We start from the raw sequence: 19,930 nt of genomic DNA, 5'->3' as shown, positions 1-19,930 counted from the left end.
GCATGTACAGATACAAGTATAAAAAACGTAAAACAGATTCATAGATATATGTGATAGATATTTATACACACATTTTTATTTCTAAAATATAGTATCTAGGATAAAAGGAACTGTATCAATAGAAACAAACAGCTTCTAGGTGATACTGTAATATACACAGCAAAAAATAATGTATCTTGACATTCTGAAAGGGATGCCCTTTTCAAATATGCTGCATCTCTTTTGTCTCTGGCAAGTAGGCTTGCAAGGGGGCTTTGATTATGTTTCTGATATGTTCTCTGTATCATCTTTTAGAATAGTTAGACAAAGCTTAGTCCCCATATCCTCTGAATAAAGTGAAAAGTCGGACAGACAGAAAGAAACAGACGACTACTTTCAGATAGAGTATTTGAAGTTTGAGGTCTTTGCTTTCATTTAATTTTAGAATTAATCTAAATTCGACCATTGCATGTTTTTACCCTTGAAATAATTATGATAACAAATTTATGTAGGTAGAAAAATACTTGCATATGAACTGTTTTTTATCTCTTAGATACAATCACAAAATAGCAGTACCTTTTAAAATACTGAGTTCAGTTGTTCCAAAACATTACATATAACAGAAAACAAACCGTTCACTCCACAACACCCTTCCTACCTACCACTGAAGCATACAGATCTCCTTTTCTAATTTATTGTCATCTTGCTAGAAATATTTAGACCAATTAATACTATTTCGATGTGAGTGGCAGCCCACTGCTCAGTGTAATTCCAGAACAAGTGTGTCACCTATTTTTAGGATCTTTGATCCCAAGACTTTTATTCATGCATCATTTTTTTGTCTGTTTTTGCAATCATCCGTTCAGACACCTCCTGACAACTAACCACCAGTACTGCATGCAATAAAATTACTGCTGTTCCTCCTTGTAATGAACAAATGTAATAAAACCTGTAACAGCAAATCAATGTCTACGCTTTGTAGTGAGTATAATTATGGTAAGAAGCGGCACACAAATCAATATGAAGACTGTAAGTAGAAGCTTTAGGTGTGTCAGTCATTTGTAGTTGCTCTTTACATTTTGCACATTCATAGAGCACCTGGAAGAACAAAATAATTCTGTTTGAAAGCTACAACACAGATCTCACAGTTATCATATCAACAATACACTTCTCTATCCACAAAGCTTTAAGTATTCTCATGGAGAAACAGAGGTATCACATCTCACCTGTCCTATGCCAAGAAAGCTTGGTGTAAATAGTGTAGAATTTAAAAGCACTACACAATAAAGATACCACTGTCTGACAAACCCATTATTTCACTGAGAGGTATGATACTTCCCTCTGAAAGGCAATAAAAAGTAAATTCCATGCTGCACTGTACATAAAGAACAGTTAAAATGAAAAATTTGTTGTGTGACATCCCATGTTGTTAACAATATAGGCAGATCAAGATAAGTGGGTGGATTTGGATCATCATTTGAAGACACAAGGCCATATTTGCCAGTCTATTATGTCATGTTTCTTGAATTCATGAACCCAAGAGTGCAATAACTTTTTGTGACATGATGGAGAAGTTACATTTTATACATGCTCTAAATACACAGGCAAGATAAATGAATTAAAACCAGCAACCATACTGCTTTTTTTTTTTTTTTTAATGTTATTGAGCAAAATAGAGTGTGGATAATTCTGAGGTCTAAAGCATAAAAACCATTCAGAGAATGGCAATGGAAAGCAAACTCTGATTGCCAAATGATACACGCCAAATTAGCCCCCCCTTTTCTAAACCAAAATAGTAGAAGAATATGAGTAAGAATATAATGTTAAGGAGATTCTTTGTTAAGTTAAAGGGGAGCACAGCATCAGTATCACATACAGTATGACTGGAGTTGGTGATTGGCTCGAAATACTATCCTTTTCCAAAAATGGCTCATCCCCTTTGGAAGGCCTGTAACATTTTAGGAGCAATGGTTATTCACATTTTTCTTCAATCATTCAAAACACAGGTAGATTGAAAAAATAAATGTGCAAACAACATATCAAGATAAAATGGTGGTAAAGTTACTAGAAAATGCCACAGTTCTATCCAAAATGTTTAACTTTTATTATTTGACCGATTACTAGTTGCTTTAATGTAACTGCATTTATCTTTAGTCACTACAAATGTATGCAATTTTGCACTTCCAAACCTATGCTTTAACAATATGCTAATTATACACTGGAGATGATCTGGAAAGAAATCCATTTTGCACTGATGATATAAGGGAGTGACAGTACAATTTACATTAAGAAATGTTTTCTCATTTTTCTCAAAAATTGGTTTGCACTCAGCCGGAGAAATCTAAATTCGACCAACAGGCATCGCTCCCTGCTTCTCCATGGTTACAAAGTAACATGACAACCTGAATGTCGAACAAGATGCACGTAAGAATGGGTTACAAAACCTCCTCTGGACATAAGTAGAGAGGCAGCCAGTGTTTTATTTTGTAATCTGATTAAACAGATGATTACTGTATAGAACAATATTCAGAAGTTAATAGCAGAAATTCTCAGTGACAGAATTACAAACATTTTGAATTAGCTATTCCAAATTGTCTAAATTAGTACCCAGGGCAGTTGGCCAGTCCACATTCCTGTCTTCAAGTGAAGACTTCTGACTGGAGAGGCTAATGTAAAGGTTTCCCTTTTGTTTATGCCTTCATTCACTTACTTTTCCTTACTCCCAAATTTAACATGACTGTACCACAATGTTCTGTTGGCACGTTTTCCTGCCATATCAATACCAACAAGTATAGACAGAACTTGAAAGAGAGGGATTGGTTTGTTGTGGTTTTCCTCTTAGTGTTCAAGGGATACAGACTGCATTGACTGGGAGATAGCACAGTGAGAATCCTGCTTCCTGGCACACTGCTCTTCATCAGCTACAGACATCTATCTACGCACATGAAATCTGAGGGCTAAAACCAGTCTTGATTTATTTGTTTGATTCAGAGCTATCTTGCCAGGTACATTATGAAAACGCCATACGCAGAACATCCTCAGACTGATACATTTCATTACTTTGTGGATTCATGGGGAAACAGAAACTGAGTTTTCCAAATTTCTGGGACCATACAGTTTTAGAGATACAGCTGCACCACTCTTGGAATGTAGTCACAGTAATTCCATGCAATATTAAACCTCTACCTATGCATAGCAAAGATAAACTTAATGCATTGTAATGATGTGCCACAGATAACGCTAAGTATCTCCTCGGAAACAGAGCCAAAAATAGTCTGGCATCCAGAAGTGCAGATCCAGAGTTTTTCAAGACTATCAACAACAGTGGACAGAAACAACAGAAAAAAGATCTATGAGGATGGGTATTTCGAGTAAATGATTACAATCACACCAACCACTTCTGCAACTTTATTTAATGAAGGATGTTCATTTAAATAACTTAGAGTCAAACTATTAAATATTTCCATCAGACATTTAGTAAAAAAACACTGTGTAAGAGAACAACACCTTCAGGTAACCGTTCCTTAGCTTCTATTTGTATTATAAATGTACTTCTCACATGGAGGAATAGAACTTGGAAACCAAATTCAAGCCAGCATTATTAGGAGATTTAACATGAAGTGTGAAGACAGAAGCATGTAAGCCTGAGGTTAAAAAAAATCCTTTATAATTCCACATAAAGATGAGGTTAATGTAAAAGTTATGAAAATTAAGATCAAGATTTTAACTGCCCTCAGCAGGTTTCAGGCCCTACACGTTCAAGATGGTGGTTCAGTGTAACTTTGCAGTATTCCTAAAGAATGCTCACCTCATCACCCCTTCACCTTCTCAACAGCTTTTCGATTTCCACTGAAACTGAGGTGTCTGAAATGACTGCAGTTACTTCCTTCTTTACACAAACATGTTTTCAAATCTTTGAATATGCAAAAGCAAATTTTTACAGTTACTGTACTTTCTCAAAAAAAGAAAGCCATGATGAATATGAAACTCTACAATGATTTTCTCTGGAATATTTCAGGGTGATAAATTGTGAACTGAAAAAAAAAATACACAGAGGAAATCAACGGTAATTTCAAACATAAAATTCACTACACCAGAACATTTCAAACCCTTACAAGGAGACCACTCCCACAGCATGGAAGTGGGATGGAGGACTTCAGTGGGCCTGTTTGAAGTTCAATTTCAACCAAGGAATTTGTTTTGGAAGTGAGGACATTGTAAAAATAATAACACTTTCTAAACTACATTTTGATTTTTCAGGTCCCTGGAATGACTTCATAACCACAAAATATTTGTCCAAATTAGGATTCCACTCTAGGCTTTTTACCAAATTTTTCTGGAGGAAAGTGTGCAGAAAAAGTGGTTGCTTGGATTTTTTTTTTCTCCAGGAGTTCAGGATAGCAAGAGCTTCACAGTTCCTGACAACTTAACAGCTCTTTAATTCTTTCTCCATTCCACTAAACCTGAAAGACCCCCCTCTAGAAACAGTGAATTTGATCGGTACTTCAACCTAAACATTCCACTGTTCCAGGCTTCATAGAAAAACAGTATGATAAATTGTACTCAGTATATCATGTCTCTGTTCACTTTCCTGGCACTATCTGCTTGAAGCTAAGAGAAGTCATAATCTGCCAGTTGCTGTATCATAGTTTTTTTAATGATACAAAAGCATGTACAGTGAATAACCCAAGGATGACTCTTCACAGTTGTCCTTGTCCCATTGTTCCTCTTTTGGTTTTGCATTTACAGGACAGAATAATTAAATGTTTGCAGAAGCTGAAGAGAATTTAAAAAAAAAAAAAAAAAAAAAAAAGACAAGAAAACCCCAAAACATTAAAAATCTCTATTTCTAATGGAAAGCAATGCTAACGGCGACGGGAATTCTAGAGACAGCGCGTACATTTGAAGTGCCCCTGTTACAGCAACGGTCTTGTGATTCAGGCACTTGACATTACGTACCTGAAAATCTTCAGTGCCTGCTTTTGCAGGCTTGACTCTTCTCTTGCATTAGGTCTGTGAAACAAAACGAAGGAAAAAGATCAATCCCCATCTGTAAGAAGGCCACAACACCAGCATTCAACACCACAATGCTGTTGAATAGTGCACAGACGTATATACAAAGGATTACCTGATTCATGTTGTCCAGTTCCAGAAAAGCAGGCTGCTGTGAGTTTTCTACCTAATACCTCTCAGCCTCTGATTTTGGAATTTCTGTGCACTGCTGGCAGCCCCGGCAGAAAGGGTGCATCAGACGTGCAGGGCTCCATCAGGTGAAATTCCCATTTGGCCTTTTTAATCTCATGAGTGTTGGACTCTGCTCAAGTAATAATATAAAATATCTCTCACCTGCAAACAATTTACAATAACACAATCAATAATGTATTTCCTGTGATCTACTTTAACAGTGCCAGAAAGCAGCATTCAATGGGTGGAAATATTTTAGAAGAAATTACAACAAATTTCAGTTATTATGCTTTTTATGGTACTTCTTTCTCTCCTTTCACACGTTTACATTCACAGCAGTTAAACCAAGAAAAGATCGTTCAGGAGTTCACTTCTACAACTCACCTACTGAAAGACACTGCTAATAACGGTACATTTTCTAGGGTTCTGCCCCAGGGCTCCAAGGTTTAAACTGCTGTGTTGGCCTTTGCTTACCAATGGAGAAAAGTTGCTACCAATTATTTTATCTCACCCACCCTGCATGACTCTTGTAAATAATGACATTTTTGAGGCTTTAAATCTCTTTGCTAAAGGCACTAAATGCAGACGCATTCTGGGTTTGAGGCTTGTAACTTGCAGAAGGGAACACGGAAGCTGGCTAAATGAATGCTGGTCAAAGGTCTGAGTCAAGTCACTCTGAATTCATGATCTAAAGCACACTAACGGACAGTTACCAGCAATTAGACAATGTATGGAACCTGCTAGCCCACACGTTAGCATACCAGCATAACATAACAGCATGTTCATATATCCAAAACCTTAATTCTAAACCACAGCTTTTCCACACTAAATGATTTTCTTTCTCCTGGGCTGCACATCATTAATTAGAAAAAATACTTATGTTGTAAAACAGATTATCTACTTGAAAAAGTAGATCCTTCTGGTGGGCCAGAAGGGAGGTGAGAGGGATTATGTGGGCTATCTACCCCTGCCCTAGCTCCATATATGTCATACACATAAATGAAAGTGTAGGTGTAAAAAAAGGAGTAACTTATTCAGGGTCCCAGTAACTTTTCCCTTCCTCTTCCCTGCGAGTGTGTGGGCGCACATGAGTCTGAGCACACAGGCAAAGCAGGAGTAATAGCTCTCTGTGTCTACATTTCCTTCAGGGATCCCTCCTCTTTTTACCTTGTCTAACACACCTCTTGCTTTCAAACTTCTTTATTGTTCCAAGTACAAAACTTTTGTTTACACAATAAACCAGAAAGTTTATTCACACAGAAATTTATTCCTTTTTTACAAGAGTCTTTTGGATATCTTCTTTCTTCTCATTCATCCTTAGTTTCACCTCTTCAGACCTTTCTCTTGCTTTCTGCAAATACAGTGTCAAAGAATCCTAAAATTCAGCACTACTGCAGTTACCCATACAATACCACAGGTCTTGCAGTACTTTGTCACCATATGGCTCACTGCATGGAAATCCTTTAGAAATTCTTTTTTTTTTTTTTTTTGCTTTTGTCCAATGTGTTAGTATTTGATACTGATATTGATACTGATATATGTAGGCAAAATATAGTTCAGCAAGCATGGCCACTTGAAGCAAATCTGAAAATTCTGTATCCAGCTCAAGTAGCAACAAGCATCTTAACTTCCTCATCTCAAAATCCGTAACAAATGCATGTTTTATTTCTTCTTATAGAATCGTAGAATAGTTAGGGTTGGAAAGGACCTCAAGATCATCGAGTTCCAACCCCCCTGCCATGGGCAGGGACTTCACAACATTAATGCTTTTAAAGCTCTCTAGATGGATTATTTTAAGTTTTTCCTAAGTCAAAATCCACTGTCCCTTTCAGTTAGCCCTTCTATGTATCTTTGCGTGACTTCTGTCCCAGTGGCATTTGAAATTACTTCCAACTTTTCATGCATGTGCCTTTCATCCCAGCTTTCCGGATGTCAGTCAATTCTGGCAACACCCAACTTGCTCATCTGTAACAATTCTAACAAACTGTAGCTTAAAGACTGCCACGTATACACAGCACAACACCATGTTTTGTTTGTCTGATGGTATTCATGTCCAAGCAGTTAAACTGGATGCATCTGGAGAATAAAATTTTGCGTAACAATTGATTGATATTTGACTAAAATCTAAAGATTCTAAAACTTTATCTAAATACTCTGTATTTCTTAATAGTCACTCATGAACTCCATAGTGCTCTCAGGAAAAACTATTATTTTGCCTGCCAAGATTTGTCGTCTTCCTTCCTTTCATCTCTTCATCATAAAAGTGTCCCTAGTATAATATGTAGCCATCATATGCTTTTTATAGAATACTGAAAAACAATAATTTAAATTTTTGTAAAACACACTGAAGAAGCTATTCAAAGCCCTGCTATGAAGACAAAGAAATGTGCTCTATAAAGAGCTCATGTTTGGACAAATAGTAAAACAAATTCTACCTTTACGTTACCACTTTTTCTTGAACCTCCAACAAACAAGGAGGCTCCGTAATCTTCCAAAGACTGGCACAATGTTTCCTACAGCTCACATTGCCACGCAAATGGACATTTCCAGTATCTGAAGGGGGCCTATAAAGATGCTGGGGAGGGACTCTTCATTAGGGACTGTAGTGCTAGGACAAGGGATAACGGGTTCAAACTTAAGCAGGGGAAGTTTAGACTGGATATAAGGAAGAAGTTCTTTACTGTGAGGGTGGCAAGGCACTGGAATGAGTTGCTCAGTTGCTCAGGGAAGCTCTGAATGCTCCATCCCTGGCAGTGTTCAAGGACGGGTTGGACAGAGTCTTGGGTGACATGGTTTAGTGTGAGGTGTCCCTGCCTATGGCACGGGGGTTGGAACTGGATGATCTTAAGGTCCTTTCCAACCCTAACTATTCTATGATTCTATGATTTTCCACAGCTCTCCTGGTCAGAATGTGTGGTGGGTTGATCAGATGCAGATCACACTGCCTGTAGATTATTCTTCTTTTGGGTCTCAAGCACATGAAATACATAGTATCACCAAATGCCATCAGGCAATGTACTGATCAGCCTGTGTCTGCTCTGTGTATGCATATCTGTTACTGCAAAGGTGCAAAAGTACTACCGCCTGACTCTTGGTGACACCTCCTTTTGTTTTCTCATTCAGCTACGCACTTGGCACACTAAGCCAAAGTTATTCCAGTGCCTCATGCATTACAAATTTGGGGCTGTTTGCCAACGCCCTGAACCATGTTTAAGGCCACTGAGTTGTCACAAGTGTGACAGGTTACTTAGATTTAGTCCCTGTTTCAATTTTGGCAACTGGAACCACAGATCCTTCAAGTAACTGTTTCACAATCGGGAAATGTCACACGGTGAGAATATGAGGCTACTACACCTACCACAGTCTCCTGATGCCAAGATCTTCCCATATTGCTGCTTATGACATACCTTCAGAAAGCACAATGAGTGGTTTTGTGTTTCAGGCTCCTGTTTTTAGCATTCCAGAATGTGATTATTTTGGATTCTCCCCTCAACCCCAGCACCTCACACTATCTAGCCTGGAGATGGCAATCTGATACTGAAACTGTAGTGGTTAAATTACCTTGCCCAATTTGCAGGAAGTGCAAATTCAAGATTTGGGGGGGAGGGCAATTTTCAAGTGAAAAATGACTTGCAGATTTTTGTGCCATATCTCATGACTGTAGGTAGACCAGTACAGTTATGACAAACATCTTTCCCTCAGTGGCAATTTTGCTTTAACTTAGCATGATGACAGGTGTACAAAATCCCTGGCTGATTTCAGCATACATTTGTAGATTAATATTTAAAATATACATTTATCGATTAATATGTGAATGCATTGGACCACTGACCCTCGTCCTGTGAAACAAAGACTAATTGTGCAAAGGGATGTGAGATTTATTGGACATGCTGACTGTTTTCACCGACCATTCCAATGCAAATAAAAATTCAATTACTATGTAATCTCACAGTTTCAACCAATTAAAAGGTAAAATTTTGAACCAAGAGCTTTTCTTGAGTTGTACTGTTAATAATAAGTGCAGTTTGCATAAAAGTATCCTTTGCAGTTTCTCAAACACAGCAGATAGTTGTGCTTTCTCTTGAAAAATATGAAAACAATGTCATGCACTTCACGAACAGTCCATCCATAAGCTTGTGTTTCAAAAGACTATGATTAAAGACAAAGTATCTTCCAGTAGATTACCATGTGACTATGAAAGATAAGTATATAACATCAAATTAACTTTCACTTATCCCCAATTTCACCCCCAGTCATAATATATATCATAAAACATCGGTATGCCTGAATTAATCCACTTGTAACTGCTCCCAAAGGACGATACAGTCAGCAGTAAACTCTTCTCTAAAATATAAAAAAAAAAAGCCACAATTGGTTGAAACAGAACATTTGCATGCCAAGCACAGTACAGAGTTAGACATACATAGGGGATTTTATCCACACCATAATTTGGTATTGGGGTAGTTTTACACAACTAATGTGGGGTTCTTAACTTATCATTCAAAGTCTGCTATGGAAGTACATAGCTCCAAGTTCTGCAGGGAATGTTACATCTCCTCTAGATGTCTCTGGAGGTTAATTCTGAGAAAATTATAACTCTGAGCAGGATCCATTGTAAGGAGTCAATCATTAGATTAGCATTATAACTGTTCTTCAATATTTGCTCCATTGGAAGAAACTAAATATTTTTGTGCTTGCAGTATTGATTCTAGGCTACCCTCCACACGCACACTAAGCTTTCATTTTCTCTTAGATGTGTTTCCATCTTGAGATTTACCTCTGCATTTTAGCAATAGTATTTATTTATGTTAATATTTTACTCACATATAGCAATATGCTCTATTTCTCTAATATTCACAGAATCATAGAATCCTAGAATAGTTACGGTTGGAAAAGACCTTAAGATCATCTACTTCCAACCCCCGTGCCATGGGCAGGGAACACCTCACCCTAGGCCATGTCACCCAAGGCTCTGTCCAACCTGGCCTTAACACTACCAGGGATGGAGCATTCACAACTTCCTTGGGCAACCCATTCCAGTGCCTCACCACCCTCACAGTAAAGAACTTCTTCCTTACCTCTGACCTGAACTTCCCCTGTTGAAGTTTAAACCCATTTCCCCTCGTCCTAATGCTGCAGAACCTGATGAAGAGTCCCTCTCTGGCATCCTTGTAGCCCCCCTTCAGGTACTGGAAGGCTGCTATGAGGTCTCCACGCAGCCTTCTCTTCTCCAAGCTGAACAGACCCAACTTTCTCAGCCTATCTTCAAACAGGAGGTGCTCCAGTCATCCAGATCATCCTCATGGCCCTCCTCTGGACTTGTTCCAACAGCTCCATGTCCTTCTGATGTTCAGGACACCAGACCTGTGCACAGTACTCCAAGTGAAGTCCCACAAGAGCAGAGTAGAGGGGCAGGATCACCTCCTTCGACCTGCTGGTCACGCTCCTTTTGATGCAGCCCAGGATACAGCTGGCTTTCTGGGCTGCAAGCACACACTGCCAGCTCATGTTCATTTTCTCATCAACCAATGAGTTGGTCAAGAACTTTCAGTATGGCAGTATGGTTTACAAAGCTGTAAATTTCATTACTGATTTTTCAATACCTTTAGTATCATTATACTAATAACTCTCAAAAATGGTCATACACGTTGAATTTACACACTTATGTCACGTTTGCCAACACGGTTATCAAAACAAAGTCCCTTGTGTTAATAGTTTATCATAGTTTTATAAGTTTATCATAGTTTTACAAGTGATTGTACCTTTGATTCACACCAACTTCTGCAGATGAAATACAGTCTGCTACATGTAATATAATGCTTCTCTGTATGGGACTTTCGTGGTTTAAACCCTGTAATATAATGCTCCTCTGTATGGGACTGTCGTGGTTTAAACCCACACAGCTCGTCCACTCACTCCCTCCCCCCTTCTCCATCTTTCTTCCCCCCACCTCCCCTCTCCCAGAGGAATGGGGAGTAGAATCAAGAGAATGTAACTCCCACAGGTTTAGATAAGAGCAGTCCAGTAACTAAGGTATAACACAAACCACTACTGCTACCACCAATGATTGATAATAATGATAAGAGAAAACAACAAGGGAAGAGAACACAATACCACCGCCGAACAAGTCCAACCCCCCCCCGAAGAGAGCCAATGCCCTTCTGGGTAACTCCCAGTTACCTCCCTGGACATGATGTGCTGTGGTATGGAATACCTCTTTGGTCAGTTTGGGTCAGATGCCCTGTCTCTGCTTCCTCCTGGCCTCCCCTCCTCCCTGGCAGAGCATGAGACTCACAAAGTCCTTGGTCAGAGTAAACATTACCTAGCAACAACTAAAAACATCAGCGTTATCAGCTCTGTTCCCAGCCTGAAAGTCAAAACACAGAGCTTGCACCAGCTGCTAAGAAGGAAAAAAACTGCTACTGCTAAACCCATGACAGGGACAAAGGCATAGCCTATCCAAAAAACCCTGGTGTCACTTCCCATTTACTTCAGCCAGCTTTGAACAGGCATTTTGGAGACAGGCCCTGAACAGCATGAGTGTGTTTGTATGGCCATTTCCATCTGAGGGAACAACACCCTGATGGAGACATGCGGTTTGAGAGCCATACTTCACACAGATGGCAAACCAAAACTTAAAGGGACATGTTTCCCTGAGAAGAACATACAGATCTGCACTTTCGTAAACTGGAAACGCTACAGAAAGATATTTGCAGGAACAAAAAATGCCATCTCTTGTATAAAGCACTAATCTGTACTTACTGAAAATGAGCCAACAGTTCAGAGAAGCTCAACTGGTTTTTAGGGGTTTTGGTTTTCAATAATTAGTCACCTTCATTTGTGATTTGTTTCATTAAAAAAAACATCACCAAGAATGAATGTAATCAATGTAAGAAGACATGACAACAGAAATCAGCATCCTGCCTACAGCAGTATATTTCTGCATATAGCAGAAAAAGAGCCTGCATGGCATAGCACAGTATTACTAACTAATGTATAAACTCCTTACAAGCAAATTTACTACATTGTGAAAACAATGATTTTAGCAACCTTGGTGCTTCTCCTGTAGTATAAGTTGGGAGAAATGAAGGAATTAAAAAAGACACCTTTTTATGAGAGGTTATGTAGTCTCTACAACCGAGTAAATTTAGTTGCTGTTGCAGCAGAGGAATGTGATAGGAAATTTTACAGTTGAAGGAGAAATGTCACAGTATTTTGATAAGAGAGCGATGAACTTTTTTTCCCTTGTGCCATTATCAAGGCGAAGTGAACAAAATACATCATTTATAACCCACTGCTCTACCATTATCTCCTGGTGAGACACTTGTTTTAAAACACACAAGGACCTTTTTTCTCTAAGACTAAAGCTCTCTGTGAGGCTCAGTCTTCCTTTATAACCATGAAAGAAAGTTGACACTTGTGTGGGCCAAAGTTTCCAGGCAACCACACAAGGGCACTTATATACCCTCCAGGTCACCCCTCGTTCTGAAGTACAGAGGAAGCATATGAACAGTATATGTCCCTTTGATCACAGATACCATCTAAAACTGATGTGGAGAGAAAATCCTGCTCTTTGGAAGAAAGGCACTACAGTCTTCTCAAAGCATTTTCTTACCTAATATACACAGAAGTAAAGGTTAGCATGTCAGCACAAAACTGCTGAAATATTTTTTCTCTTACCAGTTACAAAATGCAACTGACTCCCTCTTGACATTTAGGACTCTTGCCTAGGCATTCTTGCTCCCCGTTCATTCTTTTTTAATATTTATCTCCAACATAACAGCACTGTTGATCTACTGTACCATGCTCCACCAGCAAACTTATACCCCAGCACGTGATTGTGTAGCAGCACTAGAACTGTGTACCAGAGAGCATTCAGTAAAGGTAACTTCAAATAAAGGCACATTTGCAGAGATATACAAAAGCCCACAATACTTCCATATCAATATACCAAACCCCAATGTAAATAGAAAATGAGAAAAATACCTTTTTAATTTATGGTGAATAAGAGAGAGAATATTTGTAATAAAAGCCTGGCGCTAATCCGTATAGGTAATACCTGCTTAGTAGAGTTAAATGTCTGTTTTAATAGAATTCAATGTACATGAGACTAAGTTACCATATGAGCAATAGTCTGGAGACACCCTCATTAGTGCTCTCATATTTCATTTGTCCTCTGTACAAAAGTTAGATCCAGATATAAGCAAACAGTTTAACTCATTTCATGAAAACAGAAACAAAAAAGCTTGTTTCCAGAAATGGCAGATAAATTTACAGCCTAACCCTCAGGTTATGCTGCTACTCCTACGATGTGTTTAACAGCTCAAATGGTTGGTCTTGACTGTTAATGCATTTGCTGAGTCAATGAAGAAAAAGACACACTATGTGAACAGCAAGGATAACTCTAATAGGAAAATAAAATGGTACATTATCCATTTACATCAAAATGTATCATTCTAAGAAAAAATAAGGAAAAACTCAAGAGACAAGCCTAATCATAGTACAATCAACTGCTTCAAGATCATTTTTAGATGCACAAACACAGGATACATCTTTATGTAAATACTTATCACAGATAATAGATCATAACTGAATTATCAAACTTGAGAAATAAATAAGATTAATATATAGCTATTGCTGTATAAACATTTTTGTTCCCCACTGCACAACTAAAACAAAAAAAAGTTAGAAAAAAAGATTATGTTAAATGTACGACATTTAGAATGTTTCACTGAATTACATAGTCTTTCTCCTGTTGTATAAACGCTGCCAGATTCATGCCAATGGACAGATGCTGCAGCAAGAAAGGATATTTAGAAGCTAAGCTATTCAGAACTCTGAATGAAATTATTTTAGCAATATATTCTTTCAAAGCTTCAATATAAGACCTATGATTTAATTGCCACACTCCAAAGCTAGTGGGCAGGTCAGTCTATTACTCAGCTCTTGTATTTAACTTTGTTAAAGAGTGGTTGGTCTAAGACCAACAGAGTCTCTAAATACAGAATGATAAGTTAATTTCTCAGTTATCACAAAATAACATACAATATTAGGTGGTAGTGACATGATAACTCCACTGGAAACAATGGTAATTACATAGTAAATCGTGTCAATGATACTGCATTATCTCCTAACTGTTCAATTAACTTGTGTCACCACCACATACGATGTTTAGAAAGTTGCTGATGCAATACTTCCGTTTCATAATTGCAAAGATAGTTGAAGAAGATAGCACACTATAATTTTAGAAAGTTTCTAATATTACTGGATGAAACTATCGCTACTATGAAAAACAAACAAACGTTACGGTGAAAAATGAGACCTAAAAACCTGGAAGACACACCTGAAATGGAAACAGATTGGAAAGACTGTCATCAAACAAATTACTGTTTCTTCTTTCAGGCAGGGAATAAGACATTATTTCATAAATCGAATTCCAACTGATATTTATTCACCTAACCAAATGGTAAGAGCCCTCAGCTACCATTAAAACAATTACAAATTTAATCCCTGAAAAAAGTAACTTTTCCTGTGCTGTGCAGATAGTCTGATAGATGTAGATTACTTTATACTAAGGGAATATGTTTAAATCATAAAATAGCACAAGGATGAGAAAAAAAATGAGCTTTCCTGTAACTCACTCACAATGCTGCACTTCCACCAGTGACACAACTGGCCTTCTCATTTTCACTCATACAAATCAGAAGTCCAGTGAGGTGAAAGGAATTACTCAGACATAAAATGGAATAAAATGCTGCCAGGAAACACACAGACTATTTATCTTGTTATTGCCTTTTAATAGGCAGGACTGCAGGATATGATTGTTCCCTTCAAATGGTGTCATGTTATGTTCATCCGTACACCACTGCTTTGTAGTTCAACAAGTTTATTCTTAACCACTATTTTTGCGAGCACAGAATTAAATCATTAGCTGGTACAAATCAGAGTTCTAGCTAGATAAAAGCCAAGGCAGACAAAAGATTTTATGCTGATTTACATCATCTTAACATCTTGCTCAGCATTAGCCTTTACTATGAAAGAAATGTCCAATATCTGTGAGTCAAATCCCAATCAACAGAAAGGTTTTAAAACCTCCCTGTGGAAAAGGTGTTCTGGGACATAGGCACCTCACAGACAAATTTTTGAAAATGTTCCAGCTCATCTTCATCGGGAGACTTGTGGCGATTAAAGCAGGCTTTACACTATACGACAACATTTACCTGCAACAGAAACATTCTGAAGCATGAAGTTGTTTTTATTGTATTTTTCAATTTTTCTTTGTGACAATGCTATTTCATACAGCTTATTTAATTTTAGAGCACCTCTTTCAAAGCCAACTCCACCTACTTTTTCATCTCTGCTCATACCAGTTTTGCGGTTATAAAAATACAAAAGAATTTGCACGATTTTAGAGCACAACTCATTTCCAGCAAATCAACACACATACTTTCAATTTGTTATGCATGAGAGATGTGTAAAACTATAGAGATTTGGGCCTCTGGAGGACAAAATAAGCAAAATATGTAAGCATTATATCTAAATCATTACTGAAGTTAAGCTCAATTTTTACACAGAGACTATACAGTGAATTCACGAATACCGGGAAGGACTTTAAAGGTACCAGACCACATCCTAGACTTGTCCTTGGCTGTCCTTAGAATGTACCATGTAACTGTTGTCTATAGGGGCTAACCTCTGCTCTGCAGGCATGACACACAGCTCAAGTGATGCTTCTATTCCCCCTTCCCAGCACCTGTACTTCTCCCAGTCCCCAAAAGACACTAATATTCTCCTGTGCGAGGCCACACCTGACCACTGCTTCTGAGGTTATGGATGTCATACTGGAAACAAAGCTATTGGCAAACAAGGAAATAAAGCCAAACCCACAAAATGCCAACTCAGCCCAAACCTCTTCTGAAATGGGGGTCCCAATATGGTAAGATAAAAACCCCTAAATTTCTCAAAACTCTCTCTTTTGTGCTAATCAAGCATTCGAATTTTTGCCATCTCAAGTCTTATACCCATTAAGTCACAGAATATGACTTAATATGAAAAATTCTGTATATAAAAGGGAAAGAGAAACCAGATGCGTTTTCCATTTCCAGTGCAGTAGGAGGACTTCACACTGCTCCAAACGGGGAGACTTTGGGGAGATGGAGGGGGTTGCTGCTTATAATGCATTTATAGTTCTCACTTTGACAAAAGTCTCTCCATATAGACACGAGTTCAACTTTCTGAAAGCAGTCTGAATTATAAAACCACAAATCAGACAGTCATCAAGTGGTTCACTTTGTCACCAACTTCTGCAACTAGCATAACAGGCAAGAGTGAAGCTGAAATTAAAAGGAGTTTTTTGGTTGTCTGATTATTTTGAGGGGTTAGGAGGGTTTTGGGTTTTTTTTTGACTTTACCATCTTCCAGCATCCTCTGTAGAACTTTTGAGAAACAAGACATTTCTTTTGAATCAGATACCTATTATCAATTTGGACAGAGAGCGTCTGAACCAGTATTATCTGCAAATGATTTACGAGGGCAAGTATTTCTCTACCTGAACTTTTTAGTGAAACCATAAATATCAGTACAGACAGAGGCTGGGATTCAAAGAAAAAGCCTTGAAAAACATTTTATATGGGAAGCTACTTCCATCTGATGAAAATTTTAATTCACCATTTATGTATTCTCAAAGACACTTCATATAAGCCAAATCTCTCCTTTCTTACTGATACTTTAAAAATATTTACTCTAAATACTCACCTATTAATAAAACCTATTGAACCAAGCCAGCCGATCAGATGTTGACTTCAGCTAACAATGCATCTGAGGCTGAAACATTATTCAGAAGAGTGTGTTCAATATAGCAGTGTAAAGACAGCATTTTAAATTGTTCATGAAGAATATCCTCAAATTTCCTTAGAGAACCAGTATCCCCTTTTCTCTTATGTAACCTGCAATGTATTGAGCATCAGAAAGGCATTTACCTTTGGGAGTCATCCATCTCTCCCTCTTTAATATGCTCTCTAAAATGTTCTTTCTTTGAAACAGAGAATGATGGTTTTATGCAACAGCTCTATGTGAAGTACCTACCTCTGGGTGGACTAGGTATATCCACCTCCTTTGGCCTTCTCTTCCAGACTTAGTTTGTTCAGAACTTGAGATTATATTGGAAGCACCATATAACATTATTAACACAAAAACTAAAAACCATTTTAATGACTAGTTGGACTTTTATTAGGCTATTATGAGTTTCCAACGTACTCTACTTTATGAAAAAGATTTTTTTTTTAAAAATAGCCTGTTCTCTGTGAAATTGATTTTTTTAATCGTCAATTTTGTCTTCTAGATATTTAAGCTTTATTAGCTTCTTTTTTACCCTTTTCTTATTTCTGTTTATTATTTCTATACACTTATTTCTCAGATACTATTAGTTGGATCAAAAAAATGTTTCTGTAAAATGAAATGGAAAGAATCCCCCTTTATAGTTCTGTAAATGTATTTAGCCAAAGCAGTTGTTATGGAAAAGGATGTACCTACTAAAATTCAATTGTTAGACCAGAAATTTACACACATGCATTTCAATACACTACCTTCATTAGGACATTTAGATACTTATCCAACAGTCAACTAGGATGTATACATGCCAGATTATAATCTGTGTTTAGAGTTCTAATAATGTACATATTAACCATATTTTCTACCAGATTTCAAATTGTTGAAAACATAAAAGTGAATAAAGCATCATGTCTTCCTATTTAAGACATCAGGGTAATACACTTCTTTCACAGTTAATAAAAACAATATACCAAACCTAATTGAAAGTCTCAGTTTTGTGAAGCTCAGCTCTGGCTTGACTTTAGCACTTGACTTCCAACTGCTTCTAATTCACTAGTGAAGCCCCTTACCTGTGAAAATCAGGTCCTAGGTGCCCAGAATAGGGCATAAGAAAATCGAGGATAAGTGTTAGGCATCAGGGAGCTGGCCAGTGTCACAGAGAAAGTAAGTCAGTATGCCCATTTTTTTATAATATGCTTATTTGACACCAAAGTCATCTGTTTTTTTTACACCATTCATTTTGAAAAGTGAAAAGAATTGAGAACTTTGTTAGCTTTGTACAACACAAAATGTATAGTTGTAATGTCTTTATTATTTCTTTGCTTGTATGGTAAGAGTTGTATTTAGCTATGATAACACAATAAATAATATTGCCAAGCAATACAGGGAAACAACTATCACCACGGGGAAGACACCATTAGGAAGAACTGCAAGACCTAACTCAGAAACTCAGATTTCCTTCCTCACATTTATTGTGTAAGGGAACATACATGGAATCGACTCCACTGGTTGCAGGAGAGTTCATGAAAGGCAAAATAAGAGCCCGCAAGCTTTTCACGCCCTTTTTTAGCTCATCACAGAATGGTGTTATGTTCCTCTCAGAAACTCTAAATCCTTCCTGTCAAAATATGAAGGGTTCAGTCAGGGCTGGTAATCCAGTGCAAGGAGGAGGAGGGAGAAATTAAATGACCAAGAACTGCTGCAAGAAGGGCGTAAAGGAAAACGAGGCTGACAGTGCAGTGGTACTGCACAGAAATACTTAGAAAAACCTGCAAGTAGCAAGTATGATGAAAAAATGCTACATTTTACTAATGTATGGATATGCCATAATATAAATATATTAAAAAAAACACATGAATTTCCAGAAAAAAAAATATTATCTGTGTACAGCTACGAATGACCATATTTACGATTGATGGATTTTGCATAACTCTATAAAACAGATACTATGATACACAGGATTTTAGTAATATAGTTACTAGAGTGAACAAGAAAACTGTTTTCCGTCAAATTACTGCCTCCTTCCACCTAAAAAAGTATCTGACTAAAGCAGAGATAATGTAAAGTTCAGCTATCAAAAATGGCTTCATTAAGAACTTTAATGAAGCACATGGGAGCCATTTATTGACTCCTCAACTATTAAGACATAGCATTATTACTGCTTTAATAGTATTTCCATTTTCATTTAGGAAATAACTAATCAAGAGATCAATGTACCAAAGACTTTATTTTCTCTCCCATGGGTCACTGAAAGTACATTTTTTAAAATGCAAAAAACGTAAAGGCAATTCCCCCCAGTGCCATATCACATAAGCAATTTACAGAAATAACAAGGAATGCTAAAGGTCAATGGCTCCCGATCTAAGCCATGTTATAAAACAAATGAAAATTGTTCGTGGTAATTCTACCTTTCTGGTGGAAGTAAGAGATCGCTTTCACATCAAAGAGGCTAACCTCCAAAGTATGCAAAGCACCTCCACCCTGACCTGCTGTCAACCTGTGAGACATTTCTATTTCTCAGCCTCACTTAGAATGCAAACTACTGTTTTCCTGGTAGTTCTCACAGCTCCACTTCCTTTGAGGTACAGATGTGTAGCCAAAGAACCCAATCAGATAACACCCATTTACATATTTATAAAGTCTCCTGTAAAATCTCGTATCAATTGTTGCCACTATATATAGCCCTTTCAAAGTATCTTGTGGGCACAAGCGCTCCACTGCACTGCTCCCTTCAGGAGTCCAGATATATCGTATAATGTGATTTCAATGTAAATGTGGCCCATCACACAATCATACCACTTCACAAACTCTTTTCTGCTGGGGTAGCTTAAATCTAAACACACTCAAGCAGCTTGCTGCACTGGAGCAAGATTTCCTCCACATAAAAAAAGTCAAAACCCCCAACACAACAATGCCAAGGAAAAAAAAATCTGAACAT

At 37.6% G+C, this 19,930-nt stretch overlaps 1 protein-coding gene and 1 long non-coding RNA gene across 6 annotated transcripts in view; one reads left to right on the top strand and one right to left on the bottom strand.

Annotated features, from left to right (window-relative positions):
• The window catches only part of ZFPM2 (zinc finger protein, FOG family member 2), a 317,161-nt gene that overhangs the window by 175,196 nt on the left and 122,035 nt on the right, over window positions 1-19,930 (bottom strand). Inside the window, exons 1-2 of one of the 3 annotated variants that reach the window (XM_065668791.1) lie at window positions 5,108-5,213; window positions 4,939-4,992 (exon numbers count right to left, since the gene is read on the bottom strand). The exons of the other annotated variants lie outside the window; for them this stretch is intronic. The gene's annotated coding sequence lies outside the window, so the exon portion shown is untranslated. Of the gene's footprint in view, window positions 1-4,938; window positions 4,993-5,107; window positions 5,214-19,930 lie in introns of those variants that run through there. 3 annotated transcript variants of the gene reach the window in all.
• Window positions 1-19,930, top strand: part of LOC136008893 (uncharacterized) — a 55,788-nt gene that overhangs the window by 12,225 nt on the left and 23,633 nt on the right. The window lies entirely within an intron of this gene.

This window comes from Lathamus discolor, chromosome 2 (genome assembly GCF_037157495.1).
Source record: "Lathamus discolor isolate bLatDis1 chromosome 2, bLatDis1.hap1, whole genome shotgun sequence".
Classification (NCBI taxonomy): Eukaryota; Metazoa; Chordata; class Aves; order Psittaciformes; family Psittacidae; genus Lathamus; species Lathamus discolor.
Note: the sequence above shows the minus strand (reverse complement) of the source record. Positions and strands in the feature narration are given on the sequence as shown.